At 36.2% G+C, this 12,384-nt stretch overlaps 1 long non-coding RNA gene across 2 annotated transcripts; it reads right to left on the bottom strand.

The window, feature by feature from the left end:
* Positions 1-2,190: 2,190 nt before the first annotated feature.
* On the bottom strand, positions 2,191-11,497 carry LOC138312679 (uncharacterized). 2 transcript variants are annotated; one of them, XR_011207026.1, is made up of 7 exons: positions 11,302-11,497; positions 7,433-8,271; positions 6,580-6,795; positions 4,885-5,953; positions 4,142-4,392; positions 3,333-3,910; positions 2,191-3,066 (listed from the first exon to the last, which is right to left on the bottom strand). It is a non-coding gene; the product is annotated as an uncharacterized lncRNA (long non-coding RNA). The 2 variants fall into 2 exon arrangements; XR_011207025.1 differs by having other exon boundaries at positions 4,171-4,392; positions 11,302-11,495.
* Between the last annotated feature and the right edge of the window lie 887 nt (positions 11,498-12,384).

Genomic DNA, 12,384 nt, shown 5'->3' with positions numbered 1-12,384 from the left:
GGTATACACACCTTATTAGATCAAATACAGACGTTATCATGTGGTGACAAGTCGATGTGGTGGTATACACACCTTATTAAGATCAAATACAGACGTTATTCATGTGGTGACAAGTCGATGTGGTGGTATACACGCCTTATTCAGATCAAATACAGACGTTATCATGTGGTGACAAGTCGATGTGTTAAACCCTATTAGATCAATACAGACTTTCAGTGGTTACACACTTTGGTAAGATATACCCCTTATAAACAGACGTTGTCATGTGGTGACAAGTCGATGTGGTGGTATACACACCTTATTAAGATCAAATACAGACGTTATCATGTGGTGACAAGTCGATGTGGTGGTATACAAACCGTTATTAAGATCAAATACAGACGTTATCATGTGGTGACAAGTCGATGTGGTGGTATACACACCTAATTAAGATCAAATACAGACGTTATCATGTGGTGACAAGTCGATGTGGTGGTATACATATTAAGATCAAATACAGACGTTGTCATGTGGTGACAAGTCGATGTGGTGGTATACACACCTTATTAAGATCAAATACAGACGTTATCATGTGGTGACAAGTCGATGTGGTGGTATACATACCTTATTAAGATCAAATACAGACGTTGTCATGTGGTGACAAGTCGATTTGGTGGTATACACACCTTATTAAGATCAAATACAGACGTTGTCATGTGGTGACAAGTCGATATGGTGGTATACACACCTTATTAAGATCAAATACAGACGTTATCATGTGGTGACAAGTCGATGTGGTGGTATAAACACCTTATTAAGATCAAATACTGAAGTAATCATGCGGGACAAGTCGATGTGGTGGTATACACACCTTATTAAGATCAAATACTGACGTTATCATGTGGTGACAAGTCGATGTGGTGGTATACACACCTTATTAAGATCAAATACAGACGTTTTCATGTGGTGACAAGTCGATGTGGTGGTATACACACCTTGTTAAGATCAAATACAGACGTTGTCATGTGGCGACAAGTCGATGTGGTGGTATACACACCTTATTAAGATCAAATACAGACGTTATCATGCTGGGACAAGTCGATGCGGTGGTATACACACCTATAGATCAAATACAGACGTTTATCGTGCGTGGTACAAAATCGACGCTAGTGGTGACAAATCGACGCTAGTGTTAGTCCCAGATATGTATGGTGTTAGTTTTTCAGTACCAAGATATGTATGGTTCTAGTTAGCCCGATAGATGTCTAAGCCAGACATCTATCTGTCATAATGTCTAAGTCTGGTGTCAGGGCCAGAGTCTCTCGGGCTAGGTTCTAGTATTATAGTCCCAGATATGTATGGTGTTAGTGTTCTTATACCCAGATATGTCTTGTGCTGGAGTCCCTCATGTCTCAATACTCAGTCCTCTTCTTTTTGTTATCTTTCTGAACGATATTACTGATGAGCTTTTAATTGAATGTTCTACATGTCTTTTTGTGGACAATACAGCTATTAAAATTTCTCATCTTCATGCAGAGAAATTGAATATGCTCTTACCAGTAAAAGCGATTAGAAAAGATAAATAGGTAGGAAAAAGCATTGATGAAGATTTAGATTAGATTTTTTGATGACATTATCGACATTTGAGTTGACATGCCACATCGTTTTAACACACTATACAGTACAGATAACTTGAAAACAGTTTACAACAACTATATCATTTATTTGTATTTGTGAATAAATTCCATAACATTTAACATCTTGCAAGATTTCACATGATTCTAGGATAAATTGAAGTTAATTGATAAGAAGCACTATGTTAAAGTCATTCATTTGAATAAACTTTGTAGCCTTTCATCCCAGCACGTCACAGCCCCAAAATCAGGTTCGTAGGTCTCATAGTTATTCAAAAGAAGTCATTTAAAGATTTTAGCCTACTTGGGTCAGATGACTTAAAAATAGGAACTTCTTCATATCAATTTCACAAATGTCATCTGATCACACATATTACTCTTCTTTGTAAAATAAATACAACAGCTATTATATATATAAGTTACAAATGTCCACAGAATACCTATAACCCAATAAACTTTCAATAGAAATAACAACTGAATTATATGGAATGCATTTTATGCCAAGCTGGTCGCCATAATTAATATTTATTCTATAAAATTAATTGAAAATTAATACTACTTTCAATAAAAATAAGTATTGTAGTCATATTCATGAATGACATTTTATGTTAAATATAACTTGAACTCTATAAATTCATGTTTTATGAAAAACTCCAAACTGATTCTGTCACCTTAAAGTCATAAAAGATGTTGACTTAATAAAAACACAATAGCAACTATTTTCAAATGATTAACAAACATCTCAACTAAACATTTCATTTTCTTAAATAAACATAGCTGACTAGCTGCAAATGACACCAAATATTCATATATCTTTTTTTCATTCTGAAAAAAATATCAACTGTTTCTTAAACTATTAAATTGACAAACACAACTTAATAAATACATACCGACTGTTCATGATCAAGTCACATACATGTAAGAACACATCACATATCATTTCATATGAACAAATCATAGTACAAGTTAAATTCAAGCACTAATTATTCTCTCAATTCCATTTGGAAATCTGAAGATTAGTGATACATATTATATTTCCTTGTTGCTGTGTTTGTCAGCTTCAAGATCTCCTGGATAGGTTAAAAGGTACAGCAAAGTCATCAGTGTGATGAGATTACACATTTTCCCCATACTGGCCCATGACCAGGAACCAATCTAGGAAGTTCAGAATTCAAGTGTAATCAGTCAGTGCATCCTCTAGTTTGGTTCATTGATTGATTGATGGGGTTTAACCACCTTGATGTCCTTGTTACAGTTATAATGGAGCCCAGGACACTCTCTAGTATGGGAAAGTCCTCCTGGGAACTTCCTGGCAATGGCCATCACATCTATTGGTGTGTCATCTGATCTTGTAGCAGGGTTAAGGTAACTCAACTTGGCGACGACTGTACCCTCAAATGGAAATTTCTTGATCATCTTGTCGACAACAGTGCAATAGAATTTCCTGACAGACCTTTTAGAATAAAAAGAAAACAATTACCTGGTAGTGTCAAGCTTTTCTTTGGTAGTTTATCACAAATGAAATTGAAATTTCTTTAAAGTAATTATTATTGATAATAAATTATAACAAACTTCTATCATTGGTATTATCCTCCTAGAAATACATTTAATTCAGATTATTGCAGAATTTGAAATATCCTTGATTAATCATTTAAAAATGTTTTACAAGTTATTTATAATACATATTCATGATTTATACACTTATATTGTTTAACTTACCCAAAAAATCTATTGATCAAGGATGGGGAAATGCTGTCTTCATTGTCGACTACATATGCCTCAGGCACAATGGTCCAATGTCCAAAAATTGTTGTGTAAAATAATTAAGAATTATCAATGATTAAAACATAAGGGTGTGACATTCATATAAAAATATAGACTTTATATTAACAAGAACTACAATCATACACATGATCATATACAAATTAAAATATTCTGTCATACTTTTTTTTCTTCAAAATAATTGCTACTTTTCATATATATTAGAATTATAGTAATACACGAAAAGTTGTGTTAAACCGTTTGAGTGGCTCTAGGATGAAAGCCAGAAACAAGTAGTACATTCTCATCTTGGGAGATGATAGTTGAGCATCAATTAACCTCTTGATTCGACCAGACTTCGTCACCACATCATGAGAATTGAAGTACCTGTAGCTCTGGAGGGCTGGCCAGTGATCTAGCAGGCACTTCACTTCACACACTTCTCAAGGCTCAACCAATGGGTAGAACAATTTTCAGTATCTTGGTTGGCATCCCAAAACTTTGTAAATTCTTTGTACTTCTCTTTCCTGCTTGAGCTTAAAATTTATAAATTGACATATTCCTCAGTTAAATAATTGAATAATTAAGGATCCTTCTGGCCAGCCCTAATATATTGTTCATGGCCCCTATATCTACCCATACCTGTCAGTGTGTGATAGGTAGGTAGATAATTTATTCTTTTTATGATAAGAAATGAAATACCTCATATTATTAGTTTTCTTTCTAAAACTGAAGTTGCAATAGTATAGAATTTTGGAATCAATAACCTCAAGCAGTATGTATAATTTATATGAACCTGTAATAGAAATGGAAGTAGGTGTCCACCAACAGATCCTCAATGGGCATAGGCAGGGTCTTGACAGCTGCTAGAATGCACAGGTTGGCCAGGTGGCAGTTACATCCAACATAAAAAACATGTGGTTGTTTTTCTTTGATGTGGGTCATCACAAAGTTGTTCGTAACGGAGCAGTTGTTTGAGGCAAAGGAAACAACGTTCTTCCAACAAATATCATGATCTCTGCAAAAAAAAAAAAAAAAAAAAAAAAAATCACAATAGTCTTAACTAAATATGTACTAGCCAGTTAAGCTCAGCAATATTTATTGAATCTATAGGAAATTTATCATTTGAAATGAAAAATAACATATCTGGATATAAGTTTTTCTAATTTTTGATAATTCACCGTAATTTCCTGCGAATTGGCCATGGGGTATACAATTTTTTTACATCAGAAGATGCCTAATGCGACTATCTGCCAATATGGGCTATCTGTGAATACTATTACCAAATTTGAAAAATATGCGGGCTTTATGTTGGAAATAGCTCAAGTTACCCTCTTACTATTCTAGAATATTATCTCATTAGCTTTTATTTCTTGCATTTAAAACCTATTTCCAAAGAAAAAATATGCTATTGATAGCTTAATTTACATATCTTCGAATAAACCTATACCCCTTTTCTATATACCGCTGGTGCTAAACCTGTAGTGTCCATATACCTCTGGTGCTATACCTGTAGTGTCTATATTCCTCTGGTGCAAAACCTATAGTGTCTATATACCTCTGGTGCTAAACCTGTATATATAATGTTCTGGTGTTAGACCTGATGTGTAAGTATACATCTGGTGCTAAAGCTGTAGTGTCTATATAACATATATCTGTGGTGCTAGACCTGTGATGTCTATATACCCTTGTTTTAGACCTGTAGTGTCTGTATTAAGCATGGTGTTTGACCTGTAGTGCCTATATAGCGGTAAGCCTGGTGCTAGATCTGTAGTGTCTATATAACATATACCTGTGGTGCTAGACCTGTGATGTCTATATACCCTTGTTTTAGGCCTGTAGTGTCTGTATTAAGCATGGTGTTTGACCTGTAGTGCCTATATAGCGGTAAGCCTGGTGCTAGATCTGTAGTGTCTATATAACCCTGGTGCTAGAGATGTTGTGTCTATATACCCTGGTGTTAGACCTGTAGTGTCTATATACCCTGGTGTTTGAGTTGAAGTATCTATACAACCCTGGTGTTAGACCTGTAGTGTCTATATAACCCTGGTGTTAGACCTGTAGTGTCTATATAACCCTGGTGTTAGACCTGTAGTTTCTATATAACCCTGGTGCTAGAGCTGTAGTGTCTATATAACATATACCTGTGGTGCTAGACCTGTGATGTCTATATACCCTTGTTTTAGACCTGTAGTAAGCCTGGTGCTAGATCTGCAGTGTCTATATAACCCTGGTGCTAGAGATGTTGTGTCTATATACCCTGGTGTTAGACCTGTAGTGTCTATATACCCTAGTATTAGACCTGTAGTGTCTATATACCCTGGTGTTAGAGTTGAAGTGTCTATATAACCCTGATGTTAGACCTGTAGTGTCTATATAACCCTGATGTTAGACCTGTAGTGCCTATATACCGGTAAGCCTGGTGCTAGAGCTGTAGTGTCTATATAACCCTGGTGCTAGAGCTGTAGTGTTTATATACCCTGGTGTTAGAGTTGAAGTGTCTATATAACCCTGATGTTAAACCTGTAGTGTCTATATAACCCTGATGTTAGACCTGTAGTGCCTATATACCGGTAAGCCTGGTGTGCTAACCTACCTGTAGTGTAGTCTATATAACCCTGATGCTAGAGCTGTAGTGTCTATATAACCCTGATGTTAGAGCTGTAGTGTCTATATAACCCTGGTGCTAGAGCTGTAGTGTCTATATAACCCTGGTGTTAGAGCTGTAGTGTCTATATAACCCTGGTGTTAGAGCTGTAGTGTCTATATAACCCTGGTGTTAGACCTGTAGTGTCTATATAACCCTGGTGTTAGACCTGTAGTGTCTATATAACCCTGGTGCTAGAGATGTAGTGTCTACTATACCCTGGTGTTAGACCTGTAGTGTCTATATACCCTGGTGTTAGAGTTGTAGTGTCTATATAACCCTGGTGTTAGACCTGTAGTGTCTATATAACCCTGGTGTTAGACCTGTAGTGTCTATATAACCCTGATGTTAGACCTGTAGTGTCTATATAACCCTGGTGTTAGACCTGTAGTGTCTATATAACCCTGGTGTTAGACCTGTAGTGTCTATATAACCCTGGTGCTAGAGCTGTAGTGTTTATATAACCCTGGTGTTAGAGCTGTAGTGTCTATATAACCCTGGTGTTAGACCTGTAGTGTCTATATAATTCTGGTGTTAGACCTGTAGTTTCTATATAACCTGGTGCTAGAGATGTTGTGTCTATATAACCCTGGTGCTAGAGATGTTGTGTCTATATACCCTGGTGTTAGACCTGTAGTGTCTATATAACCCTAGTGTTAGACCTGTAGTGTCTATATAACCATGGTGTTAGACCTGTAGTGTCTATATAATCCTGGTGTTAGACCTCTAGTGTCTATATAACCATGGTGTTAGACCTGTAGTGTCTATATAATCCTGGTGTTAGACCTGTAGTTTCTATATAACCCTGGTGCTAGAGCTGTAGTGTCTATATATCCCTGGTGTTAGAGTGTAGTGTCTATATACCCTGGTGTTAGAGCTGTAGTGTCTATATAACCCTGGTGTTAGACCTGTAGTGTGTATATAACACTGGTGTTAGACCTTTAGTGTCTATATAACCATGGTGTCAGACCTGTAGTGTCTATATAACCCTGGTGTTGGACTTGTAGTTTCTATATAACCCTGGTGCTAGAGCTGTAGTGTTTATATAACCCTGGTGTTAGACCTGTAGTGTCTATATAACCCTGGTGTTAGACCTGTAGTGTCTATATAACCCTGGTGTTAGAGCTGTAGTGTCTATATAACCCTGGTGTTAGAGCTGTAGTGTCTATATACCCTGGTGTTAGGGCTGTAGTGTCTATATAACCCTGGTGTTAGGGCTGTAGTGTCTATGTACCCTGGTGTTAGAGCTGTAGTGTCTATATAACCCTGGTGTTAGAGCTGTAGTGTCTATATACCCCGGTGTTAGACTGTAGGTCTATATACCCTGGTGTTGAGCTGTAGTGTCTATATACCCTGGTGTTAGAGCTGTAGTGCTTATATACCCTGGTGTAGACTAGAGTGTCTATATAACCTGGTGTTAGAGCTGTAGTGTATATATAACCCTGGTGTCAGACCTGTAGTGTCTATATAAAACCTGATGTTAGACCTGTAGTGTCTATATACCCTGGTGTTAGGGCTGTATTGTCTATATACGCTGGTGTTAGAGCTGTAGTGTCTATATAACCCTGGTGTTAGAGCTGTAGTGTCTATATAACCCTGGTGTTAGACCTGTAGTGTCTATATAACCCTGGTGTTAGAGTTGTAGTGTCTATATAAAACCTGATGTTAGACCTGTAGTGTCTATATACCCTGGTGTTAGGGCTGTATTGTCTATATACGCTGGTGTTAGAGCTGTAGTGTCTATATAACCCTGGTGTTTGAACTGTAGTGTCTATATAACCCTGGTGTTAGAGCTGTTGTGTCTATATAACCCTGGTGCTAGAGCTGTAGTGTCTATATAACCCTGGTGTTAGAGCTGTAGTGTCTATATAACCCTGGTGTTAGGACTGTAGTGTCTATATAACCCTGACCCTAGAGCTGTTGTGTCTATATAACCCCGGTGTTAGAGCTGTAGTGTCTATATACCCTGGTGTTAGGGCTGTAGTGTCTATATAACCCTGGTGTAATGTGTATATACCCCTGGTTCTGGATTTAGTGTCGACATAAACATGGTGTTATACATATAGTGGTCTTAAAATGCCTTTGAAGGCAAAGACTTTGAAAAGGGAGGAAGGAATGCAGTGGGAATGGACTGGGTTGATCCTCGTTGACCAGGTAGTTCAGCGGTGGAGCATTATTCGGCTAGTGTTTGAGGGTCCTGGGTTTGAATCCCTGTTTGGCTGCTACATTTGCTCCTCTCCTGTACTGCATCTGGAAAAATATGGATCAGATGACGTTATAAATATAGCCACTGAAGTGTGTATTACTTAACTGTTTCAGGTATAAATGACAAAAAAAGTTAAAAAGTGATTGGATGAGTTCTACAAAAAAATCTTTGCTCCACTAGCACATGACAGGGTAAAGCGGTAATGATTTAAAGGGTGGTTCTGCATATATTGTTTCATAAAGCTACATATATGATGTCTTAGAAAGAAAGAATTCATACCATGCTCATGATCAGTTGCTCATGGAGCCATTTTGTTACTTGTTATCTCATGATCAATATGAATGCATCAAATAATGTACATGTAATATTTATCTGTAACTACACGTGTCACCGAGATTTTCTATCGGTATATAAGCTTACAATGGTGCAGTGTAAGCTTAAATCTAGCTACGATCCTTCTGTGATCTAGAATACCATAATGACCACTTCACGTAGTTGAAGATGTTATTTTATGAAAGTGAATAATGCTGAATATATATTTTGCCTACATTATATCTTCAATGTAGTTCTCTTGATTATTTGTACACATAATCTTTATAATTTACGTTGTATTTTTATGCCTACCTTTAACACAGTTTCACCCATATTGGATCCATGTAATAGTAGTACAGGTACCGATCTTCGGACCAGTCTAAGCACGAGTGTTATTGCACTTGAGCAAGAATCAGATGAATTGAATGACATTGTAAAGATGAGGGTTTAGTGGATTTCTTTTGGTGAACTGATGCCAACATACAATAAGCAAATAGTTGACCTGTACATCTATTATTTCTGGATTTCCGAATCTCGGAAAGGGATCTAAACTGTCCCTATAAAATATTAAACTTACACTAATTTATACACAATTGAATGTATCCAAAGTAATTAAACACACACACACACACACTTACAGAACTCTTATTGCATCTGATTCTTGCACAAGAGCAGTAGGGCTGGTGCTTAGACTGGTGTGAAGATTGGTACATGTACTTTATATTTTTATACCTCGATAAATTGCCATGACCTAGTCCTTCATTCAAGGTCAAAGGGGTCAAATAAGGCTAAACTCTCTAACTGACATCTTGTAACAGTCCCAGAGATCTGATATTGTGCCTGTAGCATGCTGGAATAAAGTGCTACCAAATTTGTTCAAATGAATGACCTGTGATGGCCTTCATGCAATGTCATAGGGGTCAAAAAGGCTAAAACCTTTAATCAACGTCTTGTAAATAACTGAGAGCCCTAGAGACTTGCTAATGGGCATGTAGCATGATTGGATAAAGAGCTACCAAGTACATGTATGTTCAAATGAATGACCTTGATCTTTCAAAGGTCACAGGGGTCAAATAAACTATTATCTTAAATGTACTTCTACAATTTTATACTATATGTTGTATTGCTGTGATGGACATCTTTGATTACTGATCAACTTAAAAAAGAAAAACACTCGGTAGGAACCATATCAGGATAATTTCAAGCAAGTTTCAGCTAAATCGCACTGGTAGAACTTTAAAAGTTCAAAATGGGATTTCAATATGGCAGCTGTGTCAGCCATCTTAGACTTTTGATAGACCTCAAAAATAAGGACACTTGGTCGAGACCATGTCAGGATCATTTTTCAGCTAAATCGCACTGAAAGAACTTGAGAAGAAATTCAAAATGTGAAAAGTTTACCCACAGCATATGAGGACGGACGAAATATGCATTTTGTGTCCGATGACCTAATTAACAAATAACCAAGGTAACACTTTTTTCTGTAAAATGTCATGTTCCAATTGGAAATATGGGTCACATTTCAAATGTGCAATTTTTTTAAAAATATCATTAAAAAATCTTCTTCAAGATCCAGAAAGCCCAGAGACCTAATATTAGGTCTGTAGCATGCTGACATAAATGACTACTAAGTTTTTTTATATGAATGACCTTGACTTTCATTCAAGGTCACATGGGCCAAAATCCTAAAACTTCCAATGACTTCTTGTGAAGTTCTAGAATGCCTAGGAACCGAATATTAAGCCAGTGAGTAGCATGCTGACAAAATTAGATACCATGTTTGTTAATATGAAGGACCTTGACCTTTATTCGAGGTCACATGGGCTAAAAAAAAGTTGAAACCTTCCAATGACTTCTTGTTAAGTTCTAGAAAGCCTAGGAACTTAATATTAGGCCTGTAGCATGTTGCAATAAATGACTACCATGTTTTTTGATATGAATGACATTGACCATCATTCAAGGTCAAATGGGTTAAAAACTCATAAAATCTTCAATTGACTTCTGATGAAGTTCTAGAAAGCCTAGGAACCTAATATTAATCCAGTAGCATGCTGATATAATTGGCTACCGTGTTTGTTAATGTGAACGACCTTGACCTTTATTTGAGCTCCCATGGGCCAAAAAACCTTAAACCTTCCAATGACTTTTTGTGAAGTTTTAGAATGCCTAGGAACATAATATTAGGCCAGTAGCATGTTGCAATAAATGACTACCATGTTTTTTGATATGAATGACATTGACCATCATTCAAGGTCAAATGGGTTAAAAACTCATAATATCTTCAAATGACTCCTTATAAAGTTCTAGAAGGCCTAGAGATCTTATATTAGGCATATTGCATGCTGACATCAATAGTTATCAAGCTTGTTAAAATGATTGACCTTGAACTATATCCGGAATCACAGGGGCCAAAATTCCTAAAATCTCTGAACTACATGTACTTCTTGTCAAGTTCTGAAAGGCCTACTGTATGTAGAGACTTGAAACTGGACCAGTAGCATGTTGAAATAATTTTTTTCTGTTTTTTTTTTATTAATCTGGTCAATATATTGGTCGATAATAGATCTAACTTAAGTATGCTTTAGTCACACGTTAAGTGGTTCATCGAAGTATCCCATTTTGTAACTAGTGTAAAACTTCACATTCCTTCTCAAGGTTCATATGCTAATGCTAAAATAATCATCCTTTATTTATGATTTAAATGATCATTTACCGTACATTAGAAATTATATTAAACAGATTAAAACATATTCTACGCTTACCTTTATTTTAGTCATCGTATCCATCTTGTTTCTTCGACAGCTTTTCCCACATATGCAGACGCATCAGCATTTTTATCTTCTAACGCAAAAGATTCCACGCTCTTACATAGTACATGGGGTTACTATTTAAGAGGACCATGTCAACAGTCAATAGTTGACTATTTAGTATGGAGCATGCGTTGGCGTGCCACAGCTCTTCTGGATTTGGGAACTTCTACAAAGAAACTTTCCATTTTTTAAGCCAGAAATACAAAAGATATTTCTGGCTAAAAACAAACTACCAGATGTTGGTCTGGACAGAGATGACATCTATGAAAAGTTCTTCGCTTTTCTTCCTATTGAAGTCAGATGCAACATCCAAAGCAATGCCATGAGAAATGTTGTCTGCAAACGAACCAATTGAGACTGAAAAAGAAGAGAAAAACTGTTTTTCTTTCAAACAGTGCCAATAGTTCTAAAATCTTATTAGTTTAGTTTGTTTATTATACAAGTAGTTAGTGACAATTACAGTACACATTCAGTATTGATATATGTGTATCTTAGTATTTTACTATATTTCATAAATGTAAAATGTAGTTAGTGGCAACATTCACATTTAGTATTGGCATTTGTTCCAAAATTTAGGTATATTAGTTTAATTTCATGCATGTAAAATGTAGTTAGTGGCAAAATTCATTTTCAGCATTGGCATTTGTTCCAAAATCTAAGTATATTGTTTTATTTTCAAAGGTTTAAACTAGCTATTATAAACGCGAATAATAAGTGGCAAAATAAATGTACATTCCTGTAAGGCATTTGTTCTGAAATCTAAGTACCAGGGGAAAGGGGGTTGGGTTAGTTTGTTAAGATACAAATACTATTGGTATTTGTTCCAATATCACAACATTTGTGTAATATGCATTTCTAATTAACGTTGCTATCATTGATGTTTTGTTGTCTTTATCATTCATACATATTGCCCGCCCAGGTATTGCTCTCTTTTTTTCGAAGGAGAGCAACTTGTTTGTACATTAAGACCAAACCTCGAGTTACATGTACATATTTACGTTCTTTAAAGATGCTCCACCGCCGACAAATGGTATT

Source organism: Argopecten irradians, unplaced genomic scaffold, assembly GCF_041381155.1.
Source record: "Argopecten irradians isolate NY unplaced genomic scaffold, Ai_NY scaffold_0421, whole genome shotgun sequence".
NCBI lineage: Eukaryota > Metazoa > Mollusca > Bivalvia > Pectinida > Pectinidae > Argopecten > Argopecten irradians.
The sequence above is the reverse complement of the archived record's forward strand: the minus strand, read 5'-3'. Positions and strand labels throughout refer to the sequence as shown.